The sequence below is a fragment of the Calonectris borealis genome, chromosome 4, assembly GCF_964195595.1.
Source record: "Calonectris borealis chromosome 4, bCalBor7.hap1.2, whole genome shotgun sequence".
NCBI lineage: Eukaryota > Metazoa > Chordata > Aves > Procellariiformes > Procellariidae > Calonectris > Calonectris borealis.
In genome coordinates this window covers 23072163-23091025 of record NC_134315.1, presented here as the reverse complement: position 1 = coordinate 23091025, position 18863 = coordinate 23072163, and positions in this window count along the sequence as shown.

Here is an 18863-nt window from a genome sequence, read left to right as displayed (position 1 = left end):
AAAATGAAAATACTTTCTAAATTTTCTAATTGTTAATCCCACAGAATTTGTTTGATATTATCTTTAAAAGCACTGATTATCATTTAGTATAGACAGCCGCTTAAGATGCTACAAAATGTTAGATTATTTTAACAGTACAGTGACCTCTGTTTAAAGGTTTATAACTCTACAACTTGTGAGTGATTATGACAATTCATTGACAAAAATCAGGTGATTACAGCAGGTACATGGAGTATATACGTCAAGATGAAGAAAAAGATGTTATGTTTATCAGAAAGTCAGAGGATTTAAATTTTTCCATGGTAATTTTTTCTAAGTAAGGCTCTGATGCTGCATATTCTGCACAGTGCTAAAAATTATACTTTTTACTGAGGACAGGGGACTTAGGTGGTTTAGTAAGTATACAGATCCAGATTCTAATCATGTGTAGAATTGGTTATACATATCTTCCAAATCCATGGTGATAAGCTCCAACAAGTTTCTTTCAGGGATCAAAACAGCTTTCAGGATTACGTATATCGCAACTGTTTGAGAAAGAATATTGTAACTATGAGCAAGGTATGAAAAGAGTGACAAAGAACTTTTTGAAACCTATATTAGAATATTGCTTAACATTCCGATAAATATTTACAAACAAAGATCTGCATAGGGGAAATCAAACAAAAATTAAAGTAAGGAACAACTGCAAAAAGAGTATCATAGGTCCAAAGTACGTAATGCCTTGAATAAATGAAAAACCTCTAAAGCTCCCTTGAAAATAGAATGTAAACCTAAAACGAAGGTACAAATATCACCCATAACCTTGTTTTTTAACAAAAAATACGAAGATTTAATTTTTCCACATTATGCTGCCAGAAGTTGATAGGAAAAGAAATCATAGAGGTCGTGTATTTTTGTTTTGCCTCATTTTGCCTTAAAATATGCTAGCTGTCACAAACTACTATATGCAGAAATAAATAGCTGTTACTAACATCATTCTACTCCCTCCATCACATTCACCAATGACATTTCATTCTTACTTGGACCCATTCTGGAAGGCTTCTCTGTTTGACCAGGTAGGTATATAATGTCAGCCGAACAGCACAGAATGCACATTTTTGTTTTCCTCAGAATTGTTAAATATGTTAATGGAATAATATACCTCCAGTAATGAAAATAATACTAAGCAGTATGGCATCAGAGCTGCAACTCTAAAGCAAATTGCTGGTAACCACAGAATTTAGATTGAGTATTAGCAGTGCCCTGCACGACAGAAATACTGCAATGCTGATTTTGGCTGTTTTGAAAACACAAGGAAATCCAGTTAAGCTTTTAGAATTTTGGAATTTTCCTAAATGTCTACTTTTTAGGCATAGGTTAGTGAACTGAATAATGTCCTACACTTCACATAATTGTAGGTAGTATCTCCTCAATGAAAGACAGGATGGTCCATAATTGTGCTTCATTTCTAGGAGAAAAATACAGCAATGGAAAATTATGATGGCTTTGATTCAGCACACTGATTAAGATACAAAGATATCTTTCTAAAAGCACATTGAGGGTAGATCTAAAATGGAAGCAAGCTGCCTCATTGATGGACGTAATTTTTAGGTAGCTGGAACTTGAGGCTAATTCTACACCTTGAATGGGAAATGTGAGTGTGTTTTCGCCATTTCATGATGAAAGTTTTCAATTAGAAAGAAAGAAGCCTGGGTTCTTATCCTTGTTGTTCGCTCTTGTGTTTCCATCTTCTTCGTTATACAGTTAGCATACAATGTTCTGTGCTAAGCTTCCTCATATTAACCTTACATGTTGGGTTTACTGGTGAGCTGTTGACAGCAGGGAGGGGCTGCAGGGGCAGCCTCTGTGAGGTCACAGCCAGTTCCAGCTGGCTCCAACAGACCCACCGAAGGACACAGCTGAACTTGTCATCCAAACTGGTCACACATCTGTGAAAACATGTTTAAGAGAGGGTAGAAAATGCTGAACAGGGAGAAGAGGAGGGAAGAAAAAGAGTGAGAAACAGCAGTACAGACACCAAGGCCAGAAGAAGAGGAGAAGGTGGTGCTCCATGGCAGAGCTGATATTCCCCTGCAGCCCGTGGAGGATTTGTGCCGGCACAGATGGCTATTCCCAAAGGACTGCAGCCCATCATGGACCCACACTGGAGCAGAGGAGAAGCGTGGGGAGGAAGGACCAGCAGGGACAGATGCTGACTATAACCCCCACCGATCGCCCCTGTGCCGCTTGGGGTGGAGAGAAGAATTGGGAGTGAAGGAGAGAAGTTGAGCCTGGAAGCGGGGTGAGAAAAGGTGGTGTTTTAATGTCTGTCTTTTTGTTGTTCGTATCAAAGTCTATTTTTATGTAAATATTGTGAATATAATAAATGTAAATGAAAATTACTCTATTTTAAAAAAATCTACCTGCTTACAGATGGAAAGTACTAGTGTTTGGGACAATTTTACCTGATTTAGACTGCAAAATAAATTTATACAGTCTGAATGAAGACAAGTTCATCAGTACTTATCTTTTTGCTAGGATTTCTTAATCTTCTTTTTCTTCAAGTTGTCTCAGCAATCTTACTCTGGACTTTTCCACATTGAATTTTTGTAGTTCTTGGTCATAGAATTCCAGGTGAGGTCTCACTAATGACTTGTATGATAGTATTACTGTTTTTCTATCTCTATTAGAAATTCTCCATCACATTTCCACATCAGGTTTTTTTTCTAACTTCTGAGTCATGTAAATACCTCATAGCAATGCAGTGGTTGAACAATGCTTCCAGATCTTTCTCCTTCTGTCATTGCCAAATTTATGGCATATGATCTTGCAGCAGAATTTCTTAAATTATTCACCAAGTTTATGATCTCATACCCTTCACTATCACATTTCTGATGCCTAAAATTAGCCAGATTCAGAAATTTTCTCAGAAGGGCTCAATTCAACACTCCAAGCATAATCAATGCACACTGATCTTTTCAGGCACTTCAGAAAATGCCAGTTTGTTGTTAGCTTCTTTAAAATTCATACACAATAGGAGGAAACTTCCTTTTGAATCCTTTATATTTTACTCCATCCTTCATATTTAATGCATTCTAAATTATAGTCTTCAGATGTTTACATGTCTCTTTCAGGTTTAAACTACCATTTCTTACCTGGACTTAAAAACCCTGTAGATTCATTACAAAGTTAAGAGCAGACAAATATCTTTGTAGTAAAAAGAAAACCCCAAATCTTACCAGACAGAATACATCTACAATCTGCCACTATCTTTCCCTTTTAAATTAGTGACCCCTAGTTAAAAATAAATTCTCTTCTTTGCTTAGATAATTTCTTGTTTTTAAAATATTTTCATAGTTCACCCCTACAGATTCTGAAGTATTCTTAACAAATTACTGTGAACTATATTTGAAAAATAATTGATAGAATTGTGCAAAGCTGCCAACATTGAAAAAAAAATTTAGGATGCAAGAATTGTTGACAATACATTTTCCAGCTGGCATGTAGCAATCCAAGTAGTATGATGGTTGCAGCTTTCCTAAAAAAATTATTTTATGTTTAGCGCTTAGCCCTTAAGGTAGGGCCTAAGTCCCTAAGTCCTCAAGGTGAATAAATCATTGCTTCTGTAAAAGGTCTCTTCACATGTTACACTGAATTTCTCAAGCAAATTATTTAATTCTGGGACACTGAGGCCTAGACCTTCGAAAGTAGTTGTTTAGGACTAGATTTCAGTGGAGGGTAATATTACCGAGGCACTGGCTTTAACTGCAGCAAAAGTGACTCTAACAATGTCTGGAAAATAGCTCCAGAGTTAAAAGTGTCAAAGAAAAGTGATACTTCAAAAAATGTGATTAAATGAGTAAAAATGAGGTATTAGTTCTGACATTTGTGAACATCTTGAAAATACCTTTGATAGCTGAGTGCTAATTACATTTATAGCCTTGATGTTGATACATCTTTTTCTGGAAGGACAATCTTTTTAAAAGGAAGATATTTAAATGTGTAGTACACAACTTTTATCTAGCTCCTTTGTAGTAATTATAAATTTAAAGATATTCTACTTTTCATAAGTATTCAATTGTAACCAAGCTTCTTTTTTTGTTTTACCTGACTCTGCACCCTAATTAACATCCATGTTCTTGATACTGTTTTCAACAACATAAACACTGGCTATATTTCCAATTTCTTGGTCTTGTTCATTGCAGAGCATTCTTTAGTATATAGCCCATGTTTTATTCAATTCACACTAGTAAAAACCTGCTCTGAATGGGTTTGTTAACAAGCTTGTTAATTTTAACATCATCTTTTATAGCAGCCATAACTTTATGGTATTTGACTGCCTCACAACATATTCTTGAATTTATTTTCAAAATAGATTGAAGAGGTGAAGAGATAGAATTATCCTCATTTTGTGACTGGGACACTGAGATGCATTATCTGATAAATCTAAGACTGGTTTGAGTAGCTGGAAACTTTTTTAGAGTTCTTAGCCCTTCAGTTCAGAGTACTGTTCCCAGCATCTTCAACTGCAGCTGCAGGCATCCTCTAACTGTACATCTAGAAAAGGAGGAACTCACAACTTGCTGCATGAAAAAAAGTTTGGTGTAAATGGTGTGATTTAACTGTTCTACCTTGTATCGCAAAGTTTTTGCATGGCTGGACTGTGACAAACTCAAGTAGAGGAGAACCTTGAGGGGAGGAGGTCTCCATGTTCCTTTCTTTAAAATGAGCACACCAAAAGACATCAAAGGTTCTCATCTTTCAAGCTGGATTATTTAGAATATAAAAATACATAAACTGAAACAAGGTAATCCTTTTTATAAAAAAACAAAGAAACCTCCCCAATAAACCCCAGATGTAGTCTCTTTCACACATGAGAATTACCTGAGAAGGTTTGAAACAATTTTCCCTTACTCCTACTATATATTTTTTTCCAGCTTTGCTTTTTAATCAAATAACTACACAAGTTCTGAGTGAACAAACTCCATGGATTCCCTCCAGGCCTTTAAGAAATCTTTTCCCTTCCAGGCTTGGCTTTTGTTTCTAACAACAGGCCCTGTGCTTCTCTCAAGGTCTCAGTCTCCCTCATCCTGTAGGCTCTCCCTCAGTGCCTGCCTTCCTCACACGGGGTTTTTCAAGCTGACCAGGTGCTCACCCTAAGAGAGCAGTCTTCCCTTCCCCATGAGCATTCCTTTTAACTAGGAAGGCAGGAGCCTGGACAAGTAGCCTTTCTCCCTGTTGTTCAACCATCCCCTATAAACAGAATGTGCAATAGGGTACACATGCAATGAACTATCATATAACTGTAGAAGTCACAATCTTCCTAGTCTTAGAGTGAGTGTTTCACCACCATAACGTGAACAAAAACCTCTTTGGCTTGCACTGATAGTTTGAAGAGTAGAGTGTCCCAGTTTGTCCCATTATAATTTGGTCATGAACCAAATTGCCTTTCTGCTTGCTCACAGTTCTCTCCTCCAGCTCATCTTATTTCACTTACCCCTTTATTCTTTCATCTAGGCTCTCTGTACCGTCAGTTAGGGTTCACCCAAATACATTGGCTCTTCACCAGTCATCTCCATTTCTTTTGTTCTGTTTATTCTCAGATCTTTCCTTGTTATTTCTGTTTCCCATCACAAGTTCAATGGTTTCACTTCCTGTCTACTCACTGACCTCTTCTCTGTCTTCTAGTCTTATGCTCCTTATCATGAAAAAGTGAGCTCTGAGCCCAAAATTCCTTGTCCATCATGTTCCTAGCTCCAGTTCCCATGTCCTTCTTTCTAACTTATTGCAGGTCTATTTCTGTCTCTGCATTGAAAAAGGCTACTTTTCTATTAGAGTAGTCTAAGAAAGTGAACTTCCTGAATTTAGTACCAGTATGGCTGTCAGGAGTTCCAGGCAATGGTAGTTATCTGAGGAGAGATTTGTTGTGGCATACATGCACAGCCTTTATCATAACAGGGCAGCCCTACCTTCTCTCTCCATTCATTGCACCTCTCTCCTCTGTCTCTCTCCATTGCCTCTCTTATATCTTCCTTCTGGCAACGATCACATGTCTGCTCACAATTCCCTTCACCTGTTTCTGTTCTTGAATCAGCTGGTACTCATTAGGCCACCCCTTAATTCTTCTCCACATCTCCCCCTTTTTTGTTTATGATTTTGTAGCATTGCCAAAGTCCTATCCGAAACTCCCGATTCCAGAATTCTCCACATCTCCCCCTTTTTTGTTCTCAATTGCCAAATTGTCCATTACATTCACTAGAACAAGTTCATATTCAAATGAAACCTGTGACCCATATTCTTCTATTGATTTGCGTACCTCCTTAATCACCTCATATGGTAGACAAACTTAACATTTCTAGTTCTTTTTCCCTATTCTCCATAACCCATATTCTTTTATTGATTTGCATACCTCCTTAGACAAACTTAACATTTCAAATTCTTTTTCCTATTCTCCATCACACAGTTCACTTTCCTCTAGAACATCACTGATATGTGTGTGTGTGGGTACGAATCCCCACAACAGATCTTCTTGGGGGGGGAGGGTGGGAACAAATGGTGCTTTAGCCTCTATCGTTGCAAAACTTCATCCGCCGTTGGCACAAGTTCAAATGAATCTTTCTTATCTTTTGATTTTCCCTCCAGAATCGCTGCCATTACATTCACTAGAACAAGTTCATCTTTAGCCTCTGTCTCTGTAAAGCTTCATCTGCCGTTGGCGCAAGTTCAAATGAATCTTTCTTATCTTTTGATTTTCCCTCCAGAATTGCTGAATCAGTCACGTTTTGCAACACCTGCTCTGCAGGATGCAACTTCTGCAGAGCTGCATACACACAATATTCCTTCTAGAACTTCTAATTGCAAAGTTTTCCTCATCTGCAGTTCTTCTACTGAGATGCCAACTGCCCCATGACTAATGTATAAAGTTCATATAACTTCCCCGTGGCTGCTCACCTCTGTATCCATTTCCTTTCAACAGCTTTTTTCTTTTATCCCGTTTCCTTTCAATGGCTCTTTTTCTGTTTCCTTTCAACGGCTTTTTTCCTGTTTCTTTTCAACAGCTTTTGCAGTTCAGCGGGGCTCACCACCGGATATTTCTATTTCCTTTCTTCAAGACCTTCTTTCTTCAAGTTTTCTTCTTTCAGTCCCTGTTCAGGCATCATTTGTTGTGGCATACATGCACAGCCTTTATCATAACAGGGCAGCCCTACCTTCTCTCTCCATTCATTGCACCTCTCTCCCCTGTCTCTATCCATTGCCTCTCTTATATCTTCCTTCTGGCAACGATCACATGTCTGCTCACAATTCCCTTCACCTGTTTCTGTTCTTGAATCAGCTGGTACTCATTAGGCCACCTCTTAATTCTTCTCCACAAGATTCAGTTAATTCTACATAGCTTTTATTGTTAGCAGTTCTGTAATGATGAACATGTGAAAGCTTTTCAGAGGCTTATACCTTGAGCAAATTTGAAGATTTTAATGGGATAACCATAGACATATTCTTGACAGACTTTGCAAAAATCTCATTGCCAAAACGTGTGGCATTGCAGATTTTTTGATACAAGGAAACTATACTTTATTTTGCTTTGTGTTCTTTAGACGCTTTCTTGGGAATAGCAGATCTGTTTGATTGAACAGTTATGGCAGGAAAAAAGTGCAAATAAATCCATCCTGAGTTGTTCACTCAGCATGGAAAATTTGAGTTCAGACTGTTGAACCTGAGCAAAGTTATAATCAACTGAAAATATGAACCACTGGCCAACCTTAATAATAGGTGGTGCCAGCAGTCCTGCTTAAAACCTTTATGATGTTCTTGTTGTCATGGAAGCAACTGTTCCAGCACAAATTCCCCTAAGACTTCATTCTTTGATAATAACAACAATATACTGCATTTAAATGTACTTGTGTACGACTCAGTTTCTCAGGGTGAGAACACGGGTGCTTTAATTCTCACATTATCAGCGTAAAATATCATAACTAGATGTATATTCTAGAAATAGACATACTATGGAGAAAGATGTGAAGTATGGAGAAGTAGTGAAATCTCAACATAGGGCACCTGTGAAATCTGTAATACATATGCATACATTACATTTTGGTAACCCAGTGTGGTTTTACAAAATTGAGAAGAAACACAACTTCACAGGTATACTTGCATTTATTCCTACATTACTTCTCTGGTAAAGTATGTTGGTTACCATTAATTTTTGTGTAGAGACTGGTGCAGGCTGCAGTCAGCTTATTTCCCTTACTTGTGTATCTGTGCAAAGGCACATTATGTCTTCTGGCACTTTGAAAAAAAGACATCTGTTTGCCTTTGAGGACTTTGGTGCTCCTGACACTCCTCCAAACAGTCATTGCACCAGAAATGGGGGAAGGAAGGGAAAATTTGCCTGATAGGTAAATAAAGAATATAGAAAACATGTGAAGGGTAAGTGAAACTGAGTTTAAACAGAATAATGCTTAAGATTTTTATTTCATTATTAATGCTTTAAAAAAAACCTTATTGGATTTATAAAACCACCTCTTCTTACCTTTAAATATAAATTAATTATCACATAACTCTATGCAATCATAAAAACAGTGAATACAGCAGTGATGCAATTCAGTTTTCTATTCAGCTCTAATGTTTAACATTCCTTACACCATGCTGCTGACAGTAGAATTTACTTTTACTTGCCAGCGAAGGAGAAATAAAAACAATAAAACCAATATACATTGAATCCCTTGGCTCCAAAAATTTTCATTTGATTTTCAGAAGTGGTACACATTGCTAGAACAGATTTGTTTTCACGTAAGGTACTTGTTGCAACTTTTAGTATTACTCTTCTTCAGGAAGAAAAAAGGAAAAAAACCCCTCCCTCCTCAAATGTTCAGTGATGCCTTCTGATGCCAGTCTGCTCCTAATTTGCTGGGATTTAAATTTCTGTTACTGAGAGTTACTGTGGCTATGAGAGATACCTTGTTCTTTCTATATCAAAATTTGCTGCTATAATTTTTGAATTGTACCTTCGAGAAGTGGTTTCTGAATCCTTGTTCACTTTTCCTCATCAGGCTGCTAAGAGCTTATTCCAGACCAAATGTCCACTGGAATAGGTTTCTATTTTTACTAAGCTCAATTAAAAAAAAAAAAATTCTAATGCATGGAAGAGGAGTTTCTACCTGTAGTACTCAGGGATATTTCCATATTTTTACAGAAAGACAAAACCAGTCCACACTTAGATACTAACTGGAATGTAGTCATTGATTTGACGACTGTTTGAACCTCTCTAAAAAATCTTGGGAGCTCCTAGGAACCCCAATCTAAACTCAAAGCTGACTGTTCTAAAGATGTCATAAAGGAGTTCCTCAAAGATCCATACAGTTAAATCCCAAATGTCTTAGAGTTATCAACATGATGCTTGTTGAAGGTGTCCAAAAAGGCTGCCCTGCCAGTGAGTAGGCTGGGGGTGGGAGGGGACACAGTGAGGACAGCTGACCCCAACTGACCAAAGGGACATCCCATACCATAAGATGTCATGCTCAACGATAAACTGGGGAGAAGGTTTGCCAGCGCTATCATGGCTTGGGGGCTGGCTAGGCATTGATCGGGTGGTGGTGAACAATTTTTTTTTTTGTTGCTTCACCTGTTTTTTGTGGTTTTGTTTTTCTTTGTTGGTGTGGTTTGTTTTACTTGGTTTGGTTTTACTTATTAATCTGTCTTTATCTCAACCCATGAGTTTTCTCATTTTTACCTTCCTGAATCTCTCCCTCATCCCACTGGGGGAGAGTGAGTGAGCAGCAGCGTGGGGGCTGAGCTGCCTACTGGGGTTAACCCACAAAAGCGTAGTCAGACAATAGTCTGCATAAGGCTGCGTTACCTAATATTTTCACTACAGAAGTGTCTGGAAGTCCCTGCTAAGGTTGAGACCTCATAGGCTGGGTGACAACAGAAGAATGTAAGAGGGAGAAAGGATTTCCTGCAGGTATGCGGTCTATATAGTGCAGTTCTCAAACTTTACATTCCCATCACAGAATCACAGAATGATTGAGGTTGGAAGGGACCTCTGAAGGTCATCTGGTCTAACCCTCCTGCTCAAGCTAGGTCACCAAGAACTGGTTGCCCAGGACCATGTCCAGATGGCTTTTAAAAATCTCCAAGGATGGAGACACCACAACCTCCCTGGGCAAACTGTGCCAGTGCTTGGTCACCATATCAAATATGATACACAGTATCAAATATAATCAAATATGATATAATATGTATCATATATTATAAGATCATATCACATTAAATATATTTACATATAAAGTATTTACTTTCAACATATCGCATAGACACAGTCACTTTCCTTCCATTCATTCATTGCATATGTTTCATGCTCAATTGTTCTTTATGGATTATGGTTTGCTCTCAGATCTTCCAAGGCCATTGACTCCTTACTTGTCTCATGCTAAGTGCCTTCACCTGCATCCATCGTGCATATGCTGCACATTCACTGACACATCATTTGCCTTCAGTTCTGTATACAAACAATTATGCATGATCGTGTGTATGAGTAAATAAATACAGGAACAGGGGGAGTAGACAAAAGGGTAGAGGCATACAATTAAATAAATGTATAAGGTTTGAAGAAACAGAATCAGAATTAAGCGTATGTTCAGAAATCAGAGGGCCGTGGTAAAGGGGCAGTGAGCAAGCAGAAGGGTGGCTCACTTCAGACCACCATCTTCAGTGTCTTCAGTCTTTCTCTGTGGCAGTATCCCTCCCCATTCTCTCTCACACCTCCTGCTTGCTTCTTGAGGTCTTTCTGCATCAAGTAACCACAATCAGAAGAGCAAGGAGAGTCCCATATAAAAGATTGTTCAGGAAAAGAACAATTATCTGAACTCAGCAGGAGTTCAGGAGAGCAAAAATAACACTTTCCTAACCCCTAATCCTCTCTTCTTGTCCCTTTAACCCTTATACTGATGCTGCAGATCAAGGCAGCATCAGTTAACCTTTTCAGGCATGCTGCAGCACTCCTAGACTCTATCGCATTTTGTAAAACCTTGTTACCAGAATATTCTTGTGTATCCCCAGTGTACATTCCTGCCTTTCCCAAAATAATGAGCGTATGGCAGAAGGTGAATTCTCCATGCAGAAAAATGATGCTTTACAAAGTAGCACAGTATTGTTTGCTTTTATACACAAATGTATCTCACGTAGCCCAATGGTTAGAGATCTTTTCTTTTTTTCCTTCTCCATGCATAATTGCAAACTCTGACATGGTGTGATCAGCAGCTGGTTTAGTCTCCAAGCTCACTTAGCCCTTGGCATCTTTGTTCAAGCTGCAAGAGCAAAACCCATTAATGTCAACTGCAGTGCTGTTCTTGTGGTATGCTATGTGCATATGCTAAGACTGGAACAACCCATAGCTTTCGCAGAAATCATTGAACTATACTGGCTTTGATCATAAACTAAAAGGTTGTAGTACTGTGGAGCGCTCTGCCAACTCACTGCCATTTCATTCCACTTTTCTATGTTTTCCTTGTGATCCAAGATCTCGTTTGAAAAAAACATTCTGTTTATCAGTGGGTTTGACTTTTTCTTTCTAACCAGATTTACTGTTTTGCTTATATTTATCTTCCCTTGTTAGGAGGTTAGTAAAACACATCAGAAAAAAAGACCAAACACAAGTAAGAAGCTATTAGTGTAACAAGTGATCAAATAAAATTCATTATAGTAACAAGCTTCAGTTCTGATTCCAGGTACACAAAATTCCTTCCACTGTGTGCAGAAATGAAACTAAGGTAGGAACTTAGTTTGCTGCAGCCTGCAGGTCTGCAGACAGGAACTTCTGCTGAGTCCAGCTTTCTCTATGTCTCTCAAAGGTTCTTTTATAGGAATGCATTACAGTAGACATGCAAGCTGAGTACTAGTTGATTCCTGTTATAAAAGAGGATTAAAAATGAGGATAGCTTCAAAAGCTAGTGCCACCAGCAAAGTAAAACTGAAAAAGGAGCAAAGAAGCTGCTGTACAAATTGAAAAATCCATTGGATAATATTACTTTTGATACTAGAGCATAGGTATCACACTTCACAAATTGCTCATTATCACTGACTTCTTGTAGCAAGGAGACTCTAATGTACACAGTCTCTGGCCACTTTATTCACTCCTAACAAAGCTAGAAAAAACCTTAAATAAGCTACTCTTGCAGCTGAAAAACAATTTGCCACAATATCAGCTGAAAAAAAAAGATGATTTAATTCATTGGTACTGCAGTTATATGCTTGAACAATTTTTGGGACACAGGAATGCTGTGCATGAATTCAGAAACAAGTAGAAAATAGACAGGGCAGATGTTACACTGACCTCTGCCCATTAGAATCTGATAGGTAGTTTGGTTTATCCCTTTTTGACCAGATAATATTGCCTCTGGGGAAATCATTATCAACAGTGCATCTTTAAGCCAGGTGTTGTCACACATTGGATATCTATACTTCTTTGGGGAAAAAAGGAGTTCATTGAAAATCAAAACTGATTTTGATACTGCTGCTGGTGTATAACAATAAATAGAAAATTATGCATAAATGTACATACATAAATATGCATTTGCACATAAATATAGATATGATCCAGCTGTAAGAAATTACTTAGTAGATGTTTGAATTGTTACTTTTCAAATAAGGTATCTTTCTTCTTTTCATAATACTTTACTGACGGATCTTCCTCCACATCATACTTTTAACACTAAAAACAGAACAGAGAAGAAAATGGATTGCTGTTCTAATGAAAAAATATTCTATGGATTCTTACCCCAGAACCTCCTTGGACTTGTGAATTAGCATCTGAATTGAATTCTTGTTCGTGGTTCTCTACAATTTTTGACCCTGAAATAAAGTAGTGAGGAGATGTTTTATGAGCTTTATTTGTCTGACAGATGTCAAAGCAATGTGTGTTGCATTTAGAACACACAATAACAAAGCACTAGTGGAGACACATTTCCACAGCCTTGTGCAGCCCTTGAAAAAATCTGTTGTACTGTCTTCTCCACAAACTGAGTTTTATCTTACCTACATTTATTTGTGGTGTATGAGAGGAGTAGAATAGTTTTATTTTTCGTTACAGATCTTGGAAATCAGGATCATTAATTCTCATAGTAAACTAAAGAAATCAGAGGTAGAGACAAAAAGACATCAATAGGGAATATTTCATGTTCTGTGAATGAGATGGGATTTAAGAGCCTTTAACCTTCAACAAGGAGGGAAGTTTAACAAGAAGTCTAGGGCTGCTTAGCTAGAAAGGTGTCATTGATAAATAAAAACTAAAAAAACCCAAATACATCAATTTGTTCCTGGATGAAAAACAGATCTTTTGAACTTTCAAACTGTTGCTCTAGGCACAGCATATGCAGATTGGTTTTACACATCAGAGGAATGCAATGTAGTAGTCTATCTGGAGTCATTAAAAATATTCTCTATTATCTGGCTCCATTTATCACTAATGGTATTTTTTTAGATACAATTTTGTATGATCCTTCAAGTACCAATGCAGATCTCTAAGTGGATGATTAGGCTAATAGACTATAATATCGGCTAGCTGTAACGGAATCTGCAATGTGAAGTTGTATCTACTCATATTTTAATTTCTTCCACAAAAACCAATAAGATCTAATAACTATACAACTAATACTTCATTTCATTCACAGTTACATAATTACTTATTAAATGGAAAGATATATCTCACATTTATGTCTATGCCATAAGTGTATGCAGAATTATTCATCTAAATTACTTCATATACAGCATTTTCTGTACAATTATATACCATGTTCAAAGAAAGGGTCAGTGGATACTACAAAGTCTATCCTTTTAAAGTAAGTTTAAGAACTTCCATTTCGCAGTTCACTTAGTAAATTTAGTTCATAAACTTCACATCGTCACAGTTGGGAACAAGACAGGATTACTCTATGATATTTTTAGCTTATTAAAATGATATTTTTTGTGGGTTTGTGGAAGATGAAATTAAAAAAATAGGTAAAAGAAATAACTTACTAAATTTGGTCAGCAAGTCTCATTTTTATTTTCTGTCTCCTGAGCTTAAAACAGTAAAAATTAAACCCACAGAAATACTAGGACTTGAAAGTTCAAATATCCTCCCCACACAAAAGCAGCAATGCCGATTTCATAATGAAACAAAATAAATGTGCATGTTTATATATTCATTTATATATCTATTATGCTACACAATATGAAAACCACATGAATTTATCAATATGAATAGTTTATTTCTATTTCCTCATTCTATCTTGATTACACAGGATACAAAGACAAACCTTAGCCTTACTCAAAAATTGCTTGCTCTTTTTCTCATACACATATTTTTTAGAGAATTAAAATTGATATTTTATGTCAGAAAATAGTGTTTATTGGCTCACAATATTTTAAATTATATTTCCTAGTTAATTCTTTACACGCTTTTCTATTTTATTGTAACTGAGCAGGAGTTTCCATTTAATAGTCTATAATGATACAGTAACTTAACTTGGTGGATAGAATTAATGTAAGACTGAAACTTACTTGTGTATATGAAATTATTTCTTCATGTGTTCAGTAATTTCCATTTATCAGAATTAAATTTCAGTTGTTATTATGGAATTAAATTTGACTTTCTCTGGAAATCTTGTACAATTTCTTCAATCTTGACTAATGTGAATAATGTGCTCCTAGCAAATACCACCACCTTCCTCTTCATCTTCTTTTCCATATCAGTACTGAGTATATCTAACAACCACATTCCTCATACAAACCTTTGGGGAATCCAGTTATTAGCTTTTTTTGTCATGCTGAAAATTGATAATTTATTCTTACACTTTATTTTCTGTATCTAAATCTGTTTATAATGCATCACAGTATTTTAACTTACATGACATACCTAGGAAGTTTTAGTAAAAGCTTCTGTGAAGGACTTTGTTAAAGACTACTCAAAGGTCAAAATAAATTACATGAACCTGTTCTCTTTTATCCACTATTTTGCCTTGAATGTCCTTTGCAGAAGCCATGCTGGTTTATCCTGCATATGATGAGTTTATTGAGGTGGTTTGTAATTCGGTCATTAATAATGGTTTCAACCCATTTATCTGGAATGTCAAGGTGCGGCATGGGGTGGCAATTCCCTTGGGGCCCGGCACTGCGGGCGATACCCATGGGGGCTGGCAGGACAGGGGTCTCACCAGCAAGGGCTCATCCCCCCACCCCCAGCAAGGGAGCAGGGCAGGCTGGGGGTGGCAGCTGGAGGCAGCCCAGAGACCAGATCATCAAAAATGTCCATGCTGAAGAGGCAGGTCTGAGGTTAAGCCAGGAAGTGAGTGCATGGGTCAGGGTTAGGATCTGAGTCAGTGGGGCACATGGTGAGGCACAGGGGCATGGCTGCAATGCAGATGCAAAGTAGTTAAGTGGGGCAAAGGGCCTCAGTTTAAAAGCAGCACCTACAAGAGGGAGGTGTAGGGACTCACTGGAGCTTTTTCCAACATTTTCTTCTGAACAGTTCTTAGCAGCTGGCCTTGAGTGCAGCCAGCTAAACTCCTAAAAGTATGTGAGTAAGCTAAGGACTCGGAAATAGAAATGAAGTAAGGCTTAACAGCCTATGTCAATGCAACCCAACCTGGTATATTTTCATTAAACTATATATTGGTATGAATACTTAGATTACTTTATTGAACGTTTATATGCATTTAAACCAAAAAAAGAGTAAAGGCTTGCTCTTCAAGAGAAAAGTAAGAGGATTCCTGGGTGTATGGGAACTAATTTAATTCTATTCATTTAAAAGGAAGCAAAGACAGACTGGGGAATGCATCTATGTAAAATGTAGAAATGTATTTGCTGCTACAGGCTGCAGAACCACTGCTATCTTTACAATTCCTTTTTGATTCTTTGCAACTTTTTATTTCCATCTCTGTCCCGCATTTTCACGGTAACAAAACAGAGCTAATAGTGGATTTCATTATTCTGCATTGATAGGGAAGCACTCTTGAAGATAACTTGTAACTTCTGTTCAAAGACTGGCAATCCTCCCTGGCGAATTATTTATTTGCATATAATTATCTAGAAAGGTTGACTGGGTGTTACCTGACAGTTGGTGATCATTTTGTGCAAGGGTGGTGACACAAAGATGAAAAGAGGAAGCAATGAATGATATTGTATTCTCTGAAAGACTGTCCTGAGTTCAAGAAAGCCTCTGGGGAAGGAGAGAAAAAAAATCTAAATATTTTTCTGTTTGTAGAACTATGTTTGTCATTTTAGCCACACAATATCTGTGTAAAGTTTGGGCATCTGTATCTGTCTCATAGTATGTACCTCTGGAAGGAAGAACTGTAAAAAAAAAAAGAGTACCAACAAAATTGGAGGTCTGGGAAAACCTTACATGTAAAGAACATGAATGATGTTGTTAGGGGTCATTTCTGGATGCGAAGGACACTTAGATCTGGAAGCACCGTTCCTGTAAGTTGTGGTTTTTTGTTTTTGTTTTTGTTTTTTTCCTCAGGGAGGAAAATGCAACTGGAGCTATAATATGGATATAAAATATTCAGTTGCCCTTATGAATAAAAACCACAAAATTGGAATGAATGCTAATCTGTCTTTATATGACAAGACAATTTTTATTATCAGAATTTAGGATGACTTCCAATTTGTGGAATAGGATTCTCCTCTCTTCCTTTGTCGGAGATTTACTTTTCATACTAGCCACTGCCAAAAAACATAGCCTCTATAAGCTTCCAGTATGATGCAGCCTAGCTATTCCTATATTATTCTCCCTCCTTAAGAGTTTCTCTTCTTTGATGATACACATCATATTTCCCTCTTCTTTATTGTCTCCACTTGTGATGGAATTCCAAGGAAAGAAAAAGCATCTGGGATTCAAAGCAAACTTAAGCTAATGGAGCATTTCTAATTTTGTCCTGATACTTATGTAATTTTCTAATGATATTCAACAATATCCATTCTTTTCCACTAAGGATGGTTTTATAGTTTTCCCAGGATCTATCTACATTGAGAAAGGGCTTATATTTGCGCCTTGAAATCTAGTAGCTAGTGAACCATCTAAAAACTTTTTTGATATTTCAGCTCCCAGTGAAGGAAGACTCTCTTTTAAATTAAGCAGCATGCAAGAATTTTGTGTGTCTCTTAGCACTTTCAGGGTGCAGGCTAACTTTCCATTACTTTCATGCATGTCACAGGATTTTCCTTGCTCATGAAGCAAGGTCACTTGAAGAAATTAGACAGAGGCAAGGGACATTTCCAGGCTCTGAAACTCTGCTGTTCATACTTCAAAATTGCTAGAATGATCCCTGAAATGCTTCTGCTCTGTGACATGTAGCACTTGCCCAAACAGTTCATGGGCACAGTTCTGAAGCTAACATAGGTCAGAGAAAAATTTCTACATGGCAGTCACCTGTTTTGGAGAGTAACAAAGTTGAAAGTGTGAATGTGAGATGTTTCCTCTAGTTGGCCTCAGTGTCAGAAAGTGGTCTCAGCCATGTTTATCTTGGTAGCATAGATATAACATCACCTCTGTGTCTTTTGAATACCAGCAAACACCCTATATTTCTGGCTGTCAAAAATGTTTCATGTAACTAAATTTTAGGATTGTCTACTCAAAGGCAAAGGAAAAGAATGCTTAAGATTTAGCCAATTAACACTTAGCAACATAAGACAGCTGAATTAATATGAATGCAAAATATTTGTTTGCCCACAAGGTTCATTGGAGAAGAAGACTATATCAGCCACACAGTCCTTCAACCTCTGTAAAAGTTTCCAGATCTGGATGTCTGTAATTAATTTCTCACTCTGGAAGTTACTTGCGTTAATAATAGTTTTCTCTCCCTCTCCTCTTTATTTTTTTTTTTTTTAACCCAAGTAAAAGGTGTTTAGCTGTATTTCCAACAAGCCACAGTTTTCTACCTTTTGATTTGAAAATACTAATTGCATTATGAATGGACTGAACAATTTTATGTGGTTTATGGCAGATAGTTAATGACTGTCTATGCTTAGCTGAGCTCAGCTATGAGCTGAGCTGAGCTATTAACAAGTTACAAAGTCATTGTGAGACACAGCGCTCTTCCTCACTAGGAAATGTTCAAACCCCACTGTGATATTTTGTCACGTACAAACTTCATCGTTCACATTCACAAGATTTGTTAATCATACTTCTAACAGTTGCATGAGTAAGTTAACTTAATATATCTCAGAAAAGACTAGAGATAATGGTAACCATGATACTGACACAATTATGATTTAAGGAGTTTAACCCATCTTGATGGACACGATTAACACTTACTACTTTGTTTAACTAATCATCTCTAGTAGAAGAACAGAATTTTAATTTTTCTTTACATGCTTTTTAGATACCTAATTGCAATTTAATTGTTAATAAACAATTTCTATATTTATATCTGTTTGTGTGCTTATGTACCATCCATGTAACATGAATCAAGCTATATGTTAGACTTTGATATTTGTTCTCTTTAATTTCTTCGTAAAGTGAAACAAATGATTCATAGTAATAGTAATTATTGAATATTTCTTTCCTCTTCTCTTCTGAAAAAATCAAAGCTATTTACAAAGAATGAAATTTTGTTTTCTCTCTTTAATCTCTGATGGGAAAATCTGTTCATGATTAACTAAAATGTGTCATATTGTCAGGAATAGAAAACAGACTGACGCTACTTATCTGGCCAAGTAGAACTTGCAGTTGAATTTCATAAATGTGAATACTGTTCTGGAGTTGGACATTATACATTTGGATCACAACTAAGTATTATATAAATATCACTACCTTCCCCTTTTACACAGGTTAGAACACCTGAAATGTAAGAGACACAATTTAAGTTCTTTCCTTTACCTGTGAGGAATTTAATTAGTTAATT